Here is an 18,866-nt window from a genome sequence, read left to right as displayed (position 1 = left end):
GCTAGGGCTCCTGGCGCGCGGTCCTGGGAGACACTCACCGGGCGGGCCCGGCAGGTTTCACTCGAGCCAGGCCCCGCCCACGGGGAGGCTTACCTGCCCACAGTTCCTGGCTCCAGCCCGGGAGGCGGGGAAGGGTGGGCGGTGTCCCAGGTCTGAGGTGGGGCAAGGGGTGGGAGGCGATGGGGCGTTCGTACCCCCAAGTCCTCTTTCCTTTGGGCCAGCTGACCCTGGCGCCGTTCCGGTTGGGACATGTCCTTGGAAATGACCCTAGAAAGGCGCCCTATGTTCTGCCTGCTGGGGCGCAGCTGCGGGACCGCAGGGGGCGGTGGGGGGGAGGAAGAAGGGAGGGCACCCGCCCCCTCAAACATGCTGTTAGAGAGTGTTTCCCAAAGAATAGGCGGCCTTATTAATAGGCTCAGACTTCCCTGGCCGAGCCCCTCCAGGGTTAATACAAGAGAGAAGAGAGGGATTACTCAATCTTTTGCCCAACTGAAAAGGCGATAGAGAACGGAGATAAAGAAGAGCCGGCTCTCTAGGCATTGATGATTAACCTGGCCGGGGAGGTCTGAGCCTCAACAGTTGAGTTCCTTACCCCACTCCCAAGCCTCAGCCTCCTCACCCGCATCTGCATCCCACCACACTTCTAGGTCAGAAGGCTGGACCTGCGAGCAGGCTGGGCAGGGGCCAACTGACACTTGGGTTCCCTGCACGTCCAGTGTGGATATGAGAGGGTCTGGGCTGCCCCAGCAGCTGGAAAGAAGGGAAGCTATATGGCAGGAGGGTCTTCTCAGTTAAGAGTCAAGAGACCCTTGTTACACAAGCAAGATTTGCATCCGCTGGGGTCCTGGTAGATAGACAGCGAGGAGGCAGCTGTTAATTGAGCACTTACTGTGAACCAGGCTTCAGAGATGAACCAGATGACCCCTCCCTCCAGGAGCCACTGTCCAGTTGGGAGAGAGACACTTAGGAGAGAACTGAATTACCACTGGGGTAAATGTGTGACCCTGGGAATCACAGAGGCCCTGGGGGCCTAGAGGAGAGGCTGAAGAACCCACAGGAGTGGGGATGAGGGAGGGGACAAAGATGGAGAATTGCTTCCTGGGAGGTGGTGTCTGCAGGCAGCCTGGAAGGACAACCTAGAAACTGAGTAAGTGAAGAAAGAAGAGATGTTTCAAGAAGGGGACCCACATAAGCAGAAACCGTGTGCACGTTCAGGGTGCTCAGGAACTGAGGCCAGGCGGAGGTACGTGGCCTCTACCCAGTGGGTGCCGGGTCCCTGGAGACCTCTAAACAGATGGAGGACACTCACATTATTGGTTCTGACTCCCAGAGTCCACAAGGGGCTTCAAAGAAGAAAATGTGAAGGTCAGTGGGGCTGGTGGTGGGGAAGGCCCTCTGTCTACACTGCCCGTAGCATATCCCCAGCTGTCTGAGGGGGTTGTTGTGTGGGAGGGACTTGTGGGTATTAGCAAAGATGTCTCAGACCCCGGCCTGAAGGAAGAGCTGCCATTCTCAGGGGATGTGGCCTAGGCCCATAGGGACCAGCCACTGCCCAGAACTGATGCAGGGTAGGGCTCCTCCTAGGAATGGGGGTTGCCCCTTCTCAGGAATTGGAAGGGACAGGAGTGACAGAGTCCCTGACCCTCCTCCTTGCTTCCCCTTCTGCCCTCTCCCCAGTTCACCTCCTCCCTACCTCCCCTCAGGGGCCTGAGCCTCTGGCCCAGCATGGGCTCTGGGGGACAGTTGGATTCTAGGTGCCCAGCCAGGCAGGCATGGGAGGGTGGTAGCTGCCTCTGATAGCACTGCTCTACCAGGCTGAGCAGGCTCTCTGGCCTTCGGTGGCCCCTGGCACCGAGACTCTCTCTCACTTCTTGGTCAGCAGGATGGCTGTTTTCTAGCTCCTCTGCAGGTGGTGGGGCAGGGGGAGGAGGTGGGGTAGGAGAAGATGTCTGGTCAGCAGCCTTTGGATAATGATTCTCAGATAATTCAGCATCTGGGGTATCCTCCCAGGTCCAGCCTTCTGCCCCAAATGTTCCGCCTGCTTCCTGAGCCCTGTTTGGGAGCGGGGGTTGCCCTGGGTTGTACAGGCAGGGACTGGACAGGCCCTTAAGGGGAAGAGTCTTCAAAAGCAGCAGAACGCGAGAGAGAAAGAGGAGTGAGCTGGGCCTTCCCAGCATCTTCTGGGAGCCTCCACCCTGATTCCAGCCTCCTCCATCTCTATTCACCTGTTGTCTCTCTTAGTCTCTCTGAATTCCTCTGAATCTTTGATTTTCCCTCTCCTCTGTTGCTCATTCATTTATTCAACGAATATTCACTTAGTGTCAACCCTAAGCCAGGTCCTGGGGCTGTGACCTGAGGTTCTGGTCACACGTGTAACATGGTTGGGTCCTGGATGCCTCCAGACCTGGCAGGTGTCAACCCTTTATTTATTGGATTGTGGGAGGTCTAGAGGGAGCCCCCTGGAAGGGCCAGGATAGCTGGGTCAACCTCTTGAGGGCATACTTGGAGACCTTTAGGGAACTGCTAAATACCATCTTTATAGGAGGATCTTGGTATTTTAACAACTAATGGGTACCATCTGGTATCACCCCTGGTCCATCAGAGAGCAAGACCCTGACAGTCCTCCCCTTTTGAGGGTCTCCCTGGCCCACCCGCCCCTTCTGAGGGCTCTCCTGGCAGGCCTACACCTGTGAGGGCTCCCCTGGCCCACTACCCACTATGGAGGATCTCAGTCCATGGTTTTCTTTTGGATTGCCAAGTGCTGTCAGGGCCTCTGGCCCTTCCTCCTCCCTTCTCTGGCCCTGAAAACTCTGATGGAATGGGGGGCTTCACCTCTCTCCCCTTCCTCCACGCATGACCTCCTCTCAGGGCCCAAACTCTGTCACCAGCTCCCATCCTGCCTGGCCTGGGGTCTGCCCAATCTTTGACCTTCCATCTCCAGTTTCCAGCTGTGACCAGCTGGGCACTTGAGGGTGGCCAAGGGGAACTGGAGTCTGCTGCTTGCCCTGGCCCAGCCTGGCCAGGCTGTCCACGGGGAGCAGGGTTTGGGTTACTGAGTAACTCGGGGTTGCTTGGGGCTGTTCTCTACTGGGGTCACCACCTCCCTATTCCCTGCTTTCTTGGCTCAGGAATCCCCAAAGCCAATTGGGTCCTTTTGCTCCATCAAGCTATCCCCAGTGTTTATGGGGAACAAAAGAGAAAAATAGCAAAGCACCAGAATCAGTAAGACACTTGTTTGTTCATTCCTTCATTCATTCAATACATCTTTGCTGTACGACCTCAGGAAATTGTTGAGCTCTCTTTGAGTCTCAGTTTCCTTATCTACAGGCGTAATAATATTCCTTTTGTGGAAGTGTTATGAAGATTACAAATAATTGATGTAGAGCATTGGCATTTTCATAAGCAGTCAACAGATATGGTTATTATTGTTCTGATTGGCTGAGCAGAGAAGGCAAATGGGTTGCTGACTCCAACATATTAATAGGCACATGTGCCTCTGGAGACAGGAAAGGATGGAGTGGGCAGACACAGTCTTGATGTGTTTTCCTGTCGTCGGCTGGAGGAGGTGACCAGCAGAGTCTGGGGCCTAGGACAAGCATATTCAGAAAGGGCCATCAGACCAGCAGCCCCTGTGACACAACAACTCTTGAAAAGAGGAGATTTGGGAGAAGGCAGAGCCTTCATTCATTCAACAAACATACATTGAGCACCTACTGTGTGCCAGACATGGTGCTAGGGGCTGGAGATTCAGTGGAATGAGATATATCCCTGGGTGGGGGTGGGAGGTCTATCTGGGGGGGATGCAGGTGAATCAGCAGGCAATCGCATTGCCAAGGTGATAGTGGGGGAGACAGGTCCTATGGGGACCCAATCCATGCTGGGGGTGATCAGCGAAGGCTTCCCAGAGGAAGTGATGCTTACCATGAGATCTGGCCTAATTTCACAGGTAAGGTGGAACAGGGGGATTTCTTTTTGTCTAACAGTCTGGTATGAAAATAGAAAAAGAAGCTATACTAGAGAACTCCTCAGCACCCATTTTCTGGGGGTGGAAAACCCCAGACCTCATTTTTTTCCCAAAAACCACAGCCACAGTCGCACCATACAAAATATTGTTGTGTTTAAATACAGCCAATGGTAAAAATCAAATATGGCTTTCTGTCCCCAGAGGCTCACCAAAATAACTTCCATGTAAAAGACTGCCAGAATCAGATGACTTGTGTTTGTTAAGGTTTCTTCATCTGTAAAATGAAAATGACAATACCTTGGGAAGAAAGTTTGTCAGAAGGTAGTGATATCAAATTAAAATGTTTTCCACTCATGTAATACATTTTGTTTGCATTCCTGCTATGTGCCAGGTGCTACGCTACGTGCTAGATTCTGGAGGAATGTCCTCCACGCTCCATCACCATCAAACAGAGCAGAATCTTGCTCTGTTCTCAGGATGCCAAGATGGATGAGATGTAGTCTCAGTTCCCAAGGCCTGACCGCAGCTCTGCTTCAATGGTGCAATTCTTGCAATCCTGTTGGGGGTCCGTGATCAATTCCTGACCAGTACAAGTTTTGAAAGACAGCAAAGAGCAGAAGGTGAGAGCGTGGCCTCAGAATGAGAGGGACAGAGGTCAGAGTCCCAACTCTGTCCAAAAGAGATTTTGGAGAAGTTGCTTACCATGCCTTGAACCTCAGTTTCCTCATCTGTTACGTGGAGATAAGAATAGTAATAACCCCACAGGGGTTGTTGTGAGGATTAATGTCCACAAATCACGTGACATGTAGTACGTCTTCAATAGTACAGCCATGGTTGTGACGGTTGATCAGCACTCACAGCCAGGGAAGTCCCTCAGTCCTTAGTTTTTTGTTTGTTTGTTGTTTGTTTTTGCGGTACGCGGGCCTCTCACTGTTGTGGCCTCTCCCGTTGCGGAGCACAGGCTCCGGAAGCGCAGGCTCAGCGGCCATGGCTCACAGGCCCAGCCGCTCCGCGGCATGTGAGATCTTCCCGGACCGGGGCACGAACCCGTGTCCCCTGCATCGGCAGGCGGACTCTCAACCACTGCGCCGCCAGGGAAGCCCCAGTCCTTAGTTTTAAAAACATAGTTGTGTTCAGTTAACTCTCAAGTGCCTGACTGGAGCCACTTAAGAGAAAAGCCAGGGGGGACTTCCCTGGCTGTCCAGTGATTAGGACTCAGCCCTCACTGAGAGGGCCAGGGTTCCATCCCTGGTCGGGGAACTAAGATCCCACAATCCGTGTGGCACAGGCGGAAAAAAAAAAAAAAAAAAAAGAGATAGAGGGCTTCCCTGGTGGTGCAGTGGTTGAGAGTCCACCTGCCGATGCAGGGGACACGGGTTTGTGCCCCGGTCCAGGAAGATCCCACATGCCGCGGAGCGGCTGGGCCGGTAAGCCGTGGCCGCTGAGCCTGCGCGTCCGGAGCCTGTGCTCCGCAACAGGAGAGGCCGCAACAGGAGAGGCCACAACAGTGAGAGGCCCGTGTACCGCAAAAAAAAAAAAAAAAAAAAAAAGAGAGATAGAGAGAAAAACTGGGAGGGAATCTAGGGTGCAGTGGAATTGCATCTAGAAATGGGTCAGGCGGAGGTGACAGCAGCTAAAGGGCGCGGGGAGATGAGAAGCCACGTCCCCACCCCAGCTTCCCTTCCTCAGTTCTCCTAAGGATTCTGGGCCGCCACCAAACCCACCAAAACGACCCTCCGCCCTGGACAAGCCAGGAAAGCTGGCTCAAGCCCTACTACCTCCCTCTGCCAGGAGCTGTTGTTCAGGCATCCTGGTGTTGGACCCTTGTTCTCCTAGGCCAGTCCCATCCTCCCCTCCCCAAAAGTGAGTGACACTTTGTGATGAACACCTCTCTTCTCTGGAAAGGGAGCAGTTGGATAGAACTATTCTTTACATACAACCCAGGACAGGACAATTGTAAAGGTTGGAAGCACATCTTCTCTGCCCTGGGCCTGAAGCAGCCGGGATGGAAGTGGTAAGATGGTTCCATAAGGTTTGACAGGAGCTGCAGAAGAGCGATCAGACTGGGCTGTGATCAGACTCAGCCTCCCTGGGGCACATCTAGGGACGTGGGCAGTCTGCTCTGATCTCCCTCCTGCAGCCCAGCCAGTGTACCAAGCTCCTGAGACACATAGGAGAATGTGGGATCTGAGTCTCTTAATGCTGTTAAGCAAGGTCATGACCATTCAGCTATTCATTTCGTAGCTATTTATTGAGCCATGCATTGCAAGGTCAAGCAGGCCCTGCTTCAACCCTGAGGACCTGGCAGTGAACAAATAGACATCGTCCTTGCCCTCATGGAGCTGCTGTTCTAGTGGGGGGACACACAATAAACACAAACAAATAGATATATAAGATGTCATGAGAGGTTTGTTGAAGAAAACAAAGCTAGGCTAGAGGATAGAGTGACAGGGGTGCTGCTCGACTGGATTGCCAGGGAAGGCCTCAGGAGGGATGGAAGGAAGTGAGAGGGGATCGTACAGACTGATAGGCAGAGGGAACAGCAAACGCACTGCCCCTGAGGTGGAACAGCAAGGAGTGTGGCAAGAGCTCAGTGAGCAATGGGGCAGTGCAGGAGGGGTAGCGGGGGCCAGCACACGGAGGGCTCAAGGCCCTGGTGAGGAGTTTGGACCTTACCGTAAGCATAATGGGGAGCAATTTGAAGGATCAGGAGCAGAGAAATAATATGACCTGATGTATTATTTTATAGGATCCCTCTGGCTGCCTGGGGAGCAGATAACCAGTCCAGACGCCACTGCTGCAATCCAGGCAAGAGCCGACGGTAGCAGTAACGGTGCAGAAAGCAGTCAGATTCTGGACGTACCGGGTTGGCCCAAAAGTTCGTTCGGGTTCTTCCTTAACGTCTTACGAAAAACCCAAATAAACTTTTTGGTCAGCCCAATATTTGGAAGGTAGAACTGACAAGGTTTACCGAAGGATTGGATACGAGGTGAGAGAGAAAGGAGTTGCTATGGACCAAATTGTGTGCCCTTAAAGTCATACGTCAAAGTGCCAACCCCCAGGGTGATTGTATTTGGAGACGGGGTCTTTGGAAGATAATTAGGTTTAGATGAGGTCATGAGAGTGGCTCCCTCATGATGGGACCAGTGCCCGTATAAGAAGAGACACCAGAGAGCTCCCCCCCACCTCTTTTGCTCTCGCTTTCACTCTCGCCCTCTCTGCCAAGTGAGGACAACAGCAAGAAGGTGGCTGATTGCAAGTCAGGAAGAGAGCTCTCACCAGAAACAGATCATGCTGGCACCCTGATCTCAGACTTCCAGCTTCCAGAACTGTAAGAAAATAAAGCTCTGTTGTTGAAACACTCAGTCTATGGTGTTTTGTTATGGCAACCTGAGCTGACTAATGTACGAGTCAAGGATGGTACCCAGGTTTTTGACCTGAGCCACTGGTGGCGGGCCCATCTCCAGCAGGGAACCAAGAAGACCCCTCCCAAATGCAGCCTGTTTCTCCCTCCAGGCTGACAGATTTGCTTTCCAGACTCTCTACTTTAGTTCTGGTGGGTAATTAGTTCGGGCTCTTACCCACGTGCCTGTTCTTCAACTAAAACAGGACTTCACCTTCAAGGCCCACCTCAAGTATGATTCCCTGCCTTTGGGCTCCTTGTCGTGTGCTCCCCAAATTAGAGTGCTGGATGCCCCATTGGGATTTATACCTCCACCCCTTCTCTGGACTGGGCCACCTTGAGGGCAACCCCTCTCTCTACTGGGCATGGCATGGTCCCCACACCCAATTCCTGACTGAAATGTTGGGCTGAAAGGAGACAGGACTTTGACTCCACCAGGGTGAGTCCTTTCCCGCTGCAGGGAGTCCTTTCCAGATCCCCATCCTCGAGGGCCTGCCCTTCCCTACTGCTTCCTCTGCCAGGCCCTCCACCCTGAGACAGCTGGTCAGCTGGCAATGGAGCTAAGTCATCCCACCGGTCCCCACCTTCCTCTGCCAACAACACCTTCACCCTAGGCTTGCAGCTCCAGCACTCACAGCTCAAGCCGGTAGCAGGTTAGCTCCCATGGAGGGGGCAGGCCGCACCCCTCCATCTTCGTGGGCGTGGGCAGCGATGGTGGACAGGAAAGAGGGAGACCCCGCCCTGTTGGCTGGGCTAGGCTCCCTGGCTGGCTCTCAGTGTGCTCTTCACTGTCCTATCTTCTTAGCCAGATCAGTTTGTAAACGATATTATCCTTCCCACTGACTCATTCAATAAATATTTATCTATTTAAGTATTTCATTTTATCAGCCATTTAAATATGCAGCAAATGGCTACTGAGAGCCAGCTATGTGCCAGGCACTATTCTATGCGTTGGTCATACAGCAACAGGAAAAGCTGTCAAGAACAGGAACAAAAAACCCCTGATTCTTCACTAATGTGAAACTCACTAAAGTTCTTTTTAACTGTATTGTTTTATTTTATTTTATTTTTTTTTTATTTTTTTATTTTTTGCGGTACACGGGCCTCTCAGTGTTGTGGCCTCTCCCGTTACGGAGCACAGGCTCCGGACGCACAGGCTCAGCGGCCATGGCTCACGGGCCCAGCCGCTCCGCGGCATGTGGGATCTTCCCGGACCGGGACACGAACCCGTATCCCCTGCATCGGCAGGCGGACTCTCAACCACTGCGCCACCAGGGAAGCCCTAACTGTATTGTTTTAAAATGTGTCACTACTGGGAATTCCCTGGTGGTCTAGCGGTTAGGAGTCAGCCCTTTCACTGCCGTGGCCCGGTTCAATCCCAGGTTGGGGAACTAAGATCCCGAAAGCCACGCCACGTGGCCAAATAATAATAATAATAAAAAAATGTGTCACTACTTGAAACTGGTGGTCTGATGGCATCAAACTCCTGCCAAGTGGTTTGCAAATATCAGATGACAAAACCCAGAAGATCCTGAGTTCAGGAAGGGAGAAGCTGGGCCAGTGGGATAGAGGAGTGGCTTGGGGAAATGCTCCCAGAGAACTCCTCCAGGGTTCTGAATCTCCCCTTCTGATCTTCATTTTTCCAAGCTCTGGACACACCTGAAGTTCTGGATTCAGGTAGAACTGTCACATCTGAGATGAGCAATAAACAGAGAGGCAGGTTCAGATGAAAGCCACAGGAGGATGTTACAGGAACGGGGGCTGCTTTATCTGGGCAATGGAGGTCTGAGATTGCAGGGGCTGGGGATGGCACTATTGGTTCCTGTCTTCACCATGGAATTGGCTTACTAAGTGCTTGGAGAAAGCTGTAGGAGTCAGACCCAGGTTTAGGTACAAGAGTCTTCTAGCACCCAGACCTGCTGCCCTGGAAGGAGACTGGGCTTCCTGCAGCTGGGCAGGTAGCTGGGTAATTCCTGGCAGGAGAATCATAGACATAGAGGGGTAGGGGGCCCTAAAGCACACTCACCAGAGCCACTGCGGGAAAGTTGAAAAGGCTCAGCAGATGATTGTGAGAGACCCCGTATGGCAGCACCCACTCCCTCAAGTGAACCATGCTGGCCTGGCGGAGATGCTGGATCAGTGTCCCTCTGAATCATTTGGGTTGGGGAAGAAACTCTGAAAAAATACCAGTGCTTGCCCCCACCCCCAGAGACTTTGATTTAACAGGTTTGGGTGGAGTCTCAGCACCAGTATTTTTCTTTTAAAGCTCTCCAGACAATTTCAATGAGTAGCCAGAGTTGAGGATCGCTGATCTAGACCAGCACATCAGCCCCCTGCCACCAGGGAGCTTGTTAGAAGGGAGAGGTTGGGAATTCCCTGGTGGCGCAGGGGTTAAGAATCCGCCTGCCAATGCAGGGGACACGGGTTTGATCCCTGGTCCAGGAAGATCCCACATACTGCGGAGCAGCTAAGCCCATGCGCCACAACTACTGAGCCCACGTGCCACAATTACTGAAGCCTGGGCGCCTAGAGCCCATGCTCCACAGCAAGAGAAGCCACCACAATGAGAAGCCTGTGCACCACAACGAGGAGTAGCCCCTGCTCTCTGCAACTAGAGGAAGCCCGCGCACAGCAACAAAGACCCAATGCAGCCAAAAATAAATAAATAAATAAATAAATGAAGGAAAGAAAGGAGAGCTCTTGGGATCTGCCCCAGACCTACCCAATCAGAAACTCCAGGAGCGGGGCCAGCAGTCTGCATGGAACAAGCCCTCTGGGTGATTCTGATGCACGCTGACGAACTTTCAGGCCTTTTCTAGCTCTAAGAGTCTCAGAACCTCAGGGAAACAAAGGTCGATAATGGCTTACCCTCTTCACCAAGGATGTGTGTTCACGGTTTAACCTGCTTAAAGAACAAACCAGTCAAACCAGTCAAACTTGAGAACACAGAATGGTTTCACTTCTTTGTTAGTGTCGCACTTCGTGAAAAATCCAAAACAAAAACTACCCATCTTCAGACTTTTTCAGCAAGTGTTCAGTTTGGCAGCAAACAGTAGTCCTTGAATCAGATGCACCCATCACCTCCTGTCTCAGAAAATCTACTACTTGAGTCCTTAGGATCCTACTGCCTGCTTTATGAGGTCTTCACTTATGGGACCCTGCCATTCCCTTGGTTTTCATCCCATCCCCAGGAGTCAGTGTCAGTACACAGAGGGAAGGACCTGCCGGGCAAGAGTTGGCCCAGCTCACCCAGAGAAGAAAGTGGTGGCAAAGCAGGATTGAGCAGAAGATGTCAGTCTGGGCACCACTGTTCATTCAGTGGAAAAATGCCAATGTGTCAGTGGTAAAGGGAAGGGAAAACCAAAACCCTGTGTCAGAGGAAGCCCACAGCAGAGGGCTTATTTGCAGGGAGGTAGTTTAGCACTCTGCGCTGGAGGTTCTGGATGAGACTAGAAGGCTGTGAGGATCCCAGGGTTTCCATCAGTCAATTCCACCCCACCCCCTCTGCCCCAGTGTAGAAGAGGAGGAGGGACCCAGGCTCCTCTTAAAGATTTTTCTCCGGGCCTTTCTCTTGGCCTCAGACCAATTAGAAAGGCCCCAGAACCCAAAAAGGAATCAAGCCCTGGAGAGGAAGTAATGGCAAAATCTAGTATCTCTAGGATACACAGTCAGGTAAGAAGGAAGAGGAACAGTAGTTAGTGAAATCTCAGCCCCATTGAGGGGAAAGCCAGGAGGAGAAGGACACTGGGGGAATGCCACTCAGGCACACCAGCCATTTTCCTTCTCCCATACCCCTCCCTGCAATTCCCTCTGAAACACTGTCATGAGGATGTTCCAAAGGCACTATCACGTGTTATAACAGGCAACTATTCTGTAAATTCTCTGGACCCTACCTCTTGCTCCAGCTAATGCTGCAGTGACAGTTTCATACAAGCTTCAACCAGCTAAGTGCAGGTACAACCTGTCAGTGTCTCTCCTTGGAATCTGTGCCACCCCTCCCATTTATTGCCCTGGGGCTTCTTTGCAAGAACCTACAAACACTTATGCATGTGTAAACTGGAAGCATGGGGGTGCTAGGGACTGAATGTAGCCTCCCAAAATTCTAAACTGAAACTGAAACTCTAAGTTGAAACTGAAACTCTAAACTCTACCCCATCAGTGTGATGGTATTAGGAGGTGGGACATTGGGAGTTGATTAGGTCATGAGGGTGGAGTCCCCGTGAACGGGATTAGTGCTCTTAAAAAGGGACCCCAGGGCTTCCCTGGTGGTGCAGTGGTTGAGACTCCGCCTGCCGATGCAGGGGACACGGGTTCGTGCCCCGGTCCGGGAAGATCCCACGTGCCGCGGAGTGGCTGGGCCCGTGAGCCATGGCCGCTGAGCCTGCACGTCCAGAGCCTGTGCTCCGCAATGGGAGGGGCCACAACAGTGAGAGGCCTGCATACCGCAAAAAAAAAAGGGGGGACCCCAGAGAACTCTCTCACCCTCTTTTCACCATGTGAGGATACAAGAAGTTGGAAGAGGACCCTCACCAGAACTCGACCAGGCTGGCACCCTGATCTTAGACTTCCAGCCTCCAGAACTATGAGATTAAATTTGTTTTTTGTAAGCCACTCAGTACATGGTACTTTGTTTTTCTGTTTTTTGTTTGTTTATTGAAGTATAACTGACTTACAATATTATATTAGTTTCAGGTGTACAACATAGTGATTCGATTTGTATTTTATTTTGTTTTAATTTTTTGACCATGCTGTGTGACTTGCGGGATCTTAGTACCCTGACCACGGATGGAACCCAGGCCCTCGGCACTGAGAGCGTGGAGTCCTAACCACTGGACGGCCAGGGAATTCCCTCGGTATCTTTATACATTACAAAATGATCACCACTATGGTACTTTGTTATAGCATCCTAGACTGATTAAGACAGGGAGTTAACAATAGTGGGGCACTCTTGTCCAGCAGGGGTCAGGAGCCAATAGATACATTTCCCCTCTTCATTACCTCTTTTCATTTCATTTCATTTCTCAGAAATGGTTTTGAGATCCATTTCATGAGGCTCCTCAGAAGGTCCTGTGGGATTGAGCATGAGTCACCTGTAGTGGTGGCCAACTGAATGATGCATCTTTATATCATCTTTCCCTTCTTCCCTGTCCACTCCGCTTGTTCTGCATAACTTCTCTCTGGATCGCATTCCCAAATAAACTACCTGCGTGAAAACACTTGATTCAGGCTTTGCTTTTGGGGGAAACAGGCTAAAACAACTGGTTCCAGACTAGAATGAAGACTATCAGGATGGGATTTTGGAGCCGGATCACTTTTTTTTTTTTTTTTTTTTTTTTGCGGTACGCGGGCCTCTCACTGTTGTGGCCTCTCCCGTGGCGGGGCACAGGCTCCGGGCACGCAGGCTCAGCGGCCATGGCTCACAGGCCCAGCCGCTCCACGGCACGTGGGATCTTCCCGGACCGGGGCACGAACCCATGTCCCCTGCATCGGCAGGCAGACTCTCAACCACTGCGCCACCAGGGAAGCCCCGGATCACTTTTTAGTCAGATGGCAAAAAGGATTCCATTGTTGGTAATTCCTGGTGTATTTTAGCATCAAATAACTAAGATTCTCACCCGTGGTGGACTGGGATGTGGTAAAAGGTGAAGTGTTGGCATTTGTGTTAGCTTTTACCCTTTAATGGCATGGGGGCAATGGTAATTATAAGGATTGGCTGGCTTTTAATTGCTTTGGAAGCCTTCAAAAAAAAGAAAATTATAGGCTCAGGTCAACCAACTAACAACTCAAGGCATACCACGAAAGTCAGAGAGCCTCTTTGGCAATGCCTAAGAAGACTCTCATCTAAGTTGCAGGGCAGACAGTGAGAAAATCAGATACGGGATCTAACTGAGGGTAGCAGAACAGCAAAGGAGGCTGAATGCACAGCACCAACAGGTCTCCTATATCAAAGTCAGGACCCTGATAGGAAAAGAGTAAGACTCAAAGACCTGGAATGAGACATCTGTGCGCATGAACCTGAGAATTCTGAACCTCCAGCTTCATCTGAACACGCCAGGTCAGCAGAAGCAACCCTCTCCCCTTGCAGAGATTAGCACCACCATCAAATACTTAAAGGATACAGGGATGGTAGTTTTGTTGGGATAAAGTGATGGATGCATAAGGGTTCATATACTATTCATTTGTCTGGCTCCTGCAAAAGCCAAACAGAGTGGATGATAATGGGTTACCATAAATTTAACCACATGGTAGCCCCAATCATAGCCGCCATACTGAATGTGGTATATTTACTGGCCAGCTTCTAGCATTGACATGTGACTATTGGTCTCGCAAGTGTGTTCTCTATCCTCCTTGGTAAGGTTGGTTTAAAGCAATTTGCCTTTATATAAGAAGGACAGCAGTACAAAATCACTGTCTCGCCATAAGATCATGCTAACTCTCCTGTTCTCTAACCAGTAGAGTCTGAAGGGAACTCAATTGTCTTGACATGCTGCCCAACATATGCCAGTCCACTATATTGATGATTTACTAATTGGACTTGATGATCATGAAGTGGTAAGTAGTTCAGTAAGACTAGAAGATTCAGGCTCCTGACTGTATGGCTGTTAGTGTGACTGACGTCATCTTGGGCCCTTACAGTTTCTCCTGACCTTTCGCTGACCCTACCCAGGACTGTAGTGTGCAGTGAATCACTTCTCTGTCATCAAGGGCTTTGTAGTTAATAGATATTTCCTAATAATCATTCGGACTAGGTAGCCTCTATGCTCTGTTAGTCCCCAAACAATGATGAAAAACCTTCCCTGACGTATTCCCAGTGCCCACAGGACTAGTTACCCATTCACAAATCTTAACTTAGGAATGTACGTCCTATTTCCAAGCACCTACCCCCATACCCTAGGTTAACTATAAAATTATCCCAATGGCCCCTCTGTGGTACAGAAAGCAGCTCGATCCCAGTCCCACCCACTGATCCACTGATTATATGGAGCTGCCACGTTTTACAGTCTCAAGATGCCTTCTCAGTTTGGTAGGTGCTTTTCATTCCCTCTGTCCTCCAACACTGCAACATTGAAGAAATTTTTAGGGATCCAATAATCTAAGGTATGCCAGAACATCTCCCCTAAAGTGAAGGACAAATAGTTGCATTTTGTGTCCCTTACCACTAAGAAGAATGGTAACCGGCAGAACTCTTTAGATTTTGGAGGCAACATATCCCACACATGGGAATATTGTTCCAAACCATTTATTAGGTGACCTGAAGGGCTATCAGTTTTGAGTGGGGTTCAACACAAGCGAGAGCTCTATGGCATGTCCAGGCTATGACTGAAGCTGTCCTGCCACTAAAGCCACATGACACAAAAAAACACAATGAATCCAAAGGTCTCTACAGTGGATTAGAACATTGTAGAGAGTCTCTAGAAAGCCCCAATAGGAGGGCTGTAACACAGACTCAGGGTTCTGGAGCCAAACTCTGCCTACTGTGAAAGAGAATGTTATCATTTGAAAAATGGGCTATAGGGCTTGAGCACAGACCCAGCACTGACTATGGGACATCGAGTGACTATTCATCCAGAGCTACTCATCTTGACTGGGTATTATCAGATCCATTGAGTCATAAGATTGGGAGGGCACAGCAGCAATCCATTGTACAATGGGAAAATGGCATATTTGGGATTAGGCCTGAGCAGATCCAAAAGACCCATGCTAATTACATCAACTGGTGGTCCAGACTGTCTATGTCCTTTGCTCCAGTGCTTTTGCCTCAACTCATATCTATGGCCTCATGGGAAACTTTCCAAGACCAACTGACAGAGGAACAAAAACTCAGGTCTGATTTTGAACACTTCCTATATATTTGATATTAAGGTATTATTGCTATTTTCAAGTGTAATAATAATGTTGTCATTTCTCAAAAGCATTTATCTTTTAGTGATACATACTAAAATATTTACAGTGAAATTATGTAATGTATGCAACTTGTTTAAAATATCATGAGAGGGGAAGTGAATGGGACAGAAATGGCCATGGTTAAGCCTGAGTTAGGGATAGATGGGAGTTCATATACTATTCTATTTACTTATGTGTATGTTCTAAATTCTCTGTAAATCAAAGTTAAAAACAACAACTCAGTCTGGTCAGAGATGGGTCAACATGATATACTGGGGTTAGCTGTAAATGGGCTGCCTCTGTATCACAGCCTTACTCAAGGGTGGCCCTAAAGGACACCATGGAGGGAGCTCCTTCCCGGACCAGAGCCTTGAGCATCACACCTAGTCAATCGTTTACTTTGTATGGCAGAAGTGGCCTGAGGTCGAGTATACATGGAGTTCTGGACGGTAGTGGTGAATGGCTTGGTTGATCAGGGGCCTGGAAGGAGAAAGATTGGAAAATCAGAGACAAGGAGGTACGGGAAAGAAAATATTGGTGGAAAATTGGGGAAAATAATTAAAGTAACTTTTGTTTCTAGTAATCAAATTATGTTCCTAACAGTGAAAGAAAGGTAATTTGGCTCTTTTCATTCTTGAAGATGTTTTCATCTAACACTACCTTAGCCTTTCCAATCAAAGCTAAGGACAGCAGAGCCTGAGAGTAGCTCTTCCTCTCATGCAACTCTTAGCCTTGTGGTGCCCAGAGCTCTGTTATCTGCCTCTTCATTCTCTAGGTGATCTCCTCCAGTTTTGTAGCTTTCAATATCATTAATACACTGATGTCTATGGAATCTTTATCTCCTCCCAAACCTCCCCCCTGAATTTAAGTCATGTATCTAACTGCCTGGTGGACATTTCCACTTAAATACATAACAAGCATCACAAACCTAACACAGTCAGAACCTTACTTCTGCATCCACCCCTTCCTATTCCTCTCCCAGGCTTCTCCATCTCATAAATGACAACTCTATCATTCCAGACATTCAGGTCAAAAATCTAGCATCATCCTTGACTTCTCTTTCTCTCATACATCGTATCCTTCTATCACCAAATCCTGAGACCTATACCTTCAAAATATATTCAGACTCTAAACGTTTTTTACCACCTCCGTAGCTATGACCCTGGTCCAAGCTGCCTTCACCTCTTGCTCGGATTATTAAAATAACCTCCTCTTCCTCCCTTGCCTCTAATACAATCTATTCTCAACACAGGAGCTAGAGTCATCCTGTCAAAATAAATGTATTTCTGATCACATGACTCTTCACAATCCTCCAATGGTTTCCCATTTCACTCAGAGTAAAAGCCAAGTTCCTGGGCTTCCCTGGTGGCACAGTGGCTAAGAATCTGCCTGCCAATGCAGGGGACACAGGTTCGATCCCTGGTCCGGGAAGATCCCACATGCTGCGGAGCAACTAAGCCCGTGTGCCACAACTACTGAGCCTGCGCTCTAGAGCCCACGTGCCACAACTACTGAAGCCCTTGAGCCACAACTACTGAAGCCCAAGTGCCTAGAGCCTGTGCTCCACAACAAGAGAAGCCACCACAATGAGAAGCCCGCAAACCGCAACAAAGAGTAGTCCCCGCTCGCTGCAACTAGAGAAAGCCTTCGCGCATCAACGAAGACCCAACACAGCCAAAAATAAAAAAAATAAAAATAAAAATAAGCCAAAGTCCTTAAAATATCCTGCAATGCCCTACACATCATCTGGGATTCTCATCACCTCTCCGATCTCACTTCCTTCCAACTCTTCCTTGCAGTCATGCCATTGCAGATATCTTGACCTGTTTGTTCTTCCAGAATTCCAGGCACGCCTTATGGCCTTTGCACTTTCTGTTCCCTTAGCCTGGAATATTCTACTCCTATATGGTTCATTCCCTCTCTACCTTCAGGTCTCTGCTCAAATGCTACTTTATCAGTAAGGCTTCCCTTACCTCCCACAATCTCCCCCTTCCCCCCATTATACTATACTAAGGGTTTTCACAATTTTGGTTTCAGGACCCCTTTACACTCTGAAGAATTGAGGACCCCAAACAGCTTTTGTTTAAATGGGTTATATCTCTCTATATCTACTTTGTTAGAAATTAGAACATTTAAAAATATTCATGTAGGGCTTCCCTGGTGGCGCAGTGGTTGAGAGTCCGCCTGCCGATGCAGGGGACATGGGTTCGTGCCCCGGTCTGGGAGGATCCCACATGCCGCGGAGTGGCTGGACCTGTGAGCCATGGCTGCTGAGCCTGCGCGTCCGGAGCCTGTGCTCCGCAACGGGAGAGCTCACAACAGTGAGAGGCCCGCGTACTGCAAAAAAAAAAAAATTCATGTATTCATTTAAAAACAAGAGCAACCTCATGTTAACAAATATTTTTAATAAAAATAACTATATTATCCAAAACAAAATTAGCGAGAGCACTATTTATATTTTTACAAATCTCTTTAATGTCTGGCTTAATAGAAAAATAACTGGATTCTCATACCTGTATCCAATCTGTTGTGATATCACATCCATGTAGCCTCTGGAAAACCCCACTGTATATGCATGAGAGAATGAGAATGAAGGCAAATAATGTCTTAGAATTACTACAAAAATTGTCTTGACCTCAAGGATCCCCTAAAAGGGTTTTAGGAACACTCAGGAGTCCCTGGCCCCATTTGCAGAACTGTATACTACACTATATTTTAATAGTTCTTACTGTCATCCAACATAATTATGTATTTACTTGTTTTCTTACTGTCAGTCTCCCTGCACTAAAATGAAAACTCCACGAGATGGAGACTTTGTTCTGTCCACTGCTCTATCTCCAGCTCCAAGATCAGTGCCTGCCACATGAGAGGCACCCAGTAAATGAATGAATGAAGAAATGAAGAAAAAAGGAACAACAAATGTTATCATTTTTAGGATTATCTCATCACAAAGAATGCAGTGATGCTGTAAAACACCTCATTTTTAAAACAATTCCATTGATGAATTTATCCTGGAGTCTCAAGTACTTATCACCCAGATAAGACAATTAACCACCTATGATCAATTTTATTTCATCCACACCCCAACCCAGGCCCCTCTACCAAGGTTCTTTTGAGGCAAACCACAGACATTATCTGTATATGTTTCTGTATGTATCTCTAAACATAAGGACCCTTATTTTCAACATTTTATTATGAAAATATTCAAACATACATAATAGTTGAATTTTTTCCAGCGAAAACTCATGGATTACCAATACCTAAACTCAACCATAACATTTTATTCTATTTGTTGCATAACTATCTATCCATCCTTCCATCTTTTTTTTTTTTTCTTGCGGTACGCGGGCCTCTCACTGTTGTGACCCCTCCCGCTGCGGAGCACAGGCTCCGGACGCGCAGGCTCAGCGGCCATGGCTCACGGGCTCAGCCGCTCCGCGGCATGTGGGATCTTCCCGGACTGGGGCACGAACCCGCATCCCCTGCATCGGCAGGTGGACTCTCAACCACTGCGCCACCAGGGAAGCCCAGGAGCTACTCTTCATTGCGGTGCACGGGCTTCTCATTGCAGTGGCGGGAAGAACCGACATCTTAACAAGATCGAGTCTTCCTTGG

At 49.2% G+C, this 18,866-nt stretch overlaps 1 long non-coding RNA gene across 1 annotated transcript; it reads right to left on the bottom strand.

The window, feature by feature from the left end:
• Positions 1 to 8,342: 8,342 nt before the first annotated feature.
• On the bottom strand, positions 8,343 to 10,126 carry LOC309800754. The gene is made up of 3 exons (XR_014293500.1): positions 10,090 to 10,126; positions 9,394 to 9,514; positions 8,343 to 9,059 (listed from the first exon to the last, which is right to left on the bottom strand). It is a non-coding gene; the product is annotated as an uncharacterized lncRNA (long non-coding RNA).
• Between the last annotated feature and the right edge of the window lie 8,740 nt (positions 10,127 to 18,866).

This window comes from Mesoplodon mirus (genome assembly GCF_964341445.2).
Source record: "Mesoplodon mirus genome assembly, chromosome: 3".
Lineage (NCBI taxonomy): Eukaryota > Metazoa > Chordata > Mammalia > Artiodactyla > Ziphiidae > Mesoplodon > Mesoplodon mirus.
Note: the sequence above shows the minus strand (reverse complement) of the source record. Positions and strands in the feature narration are given on the sequence as shown.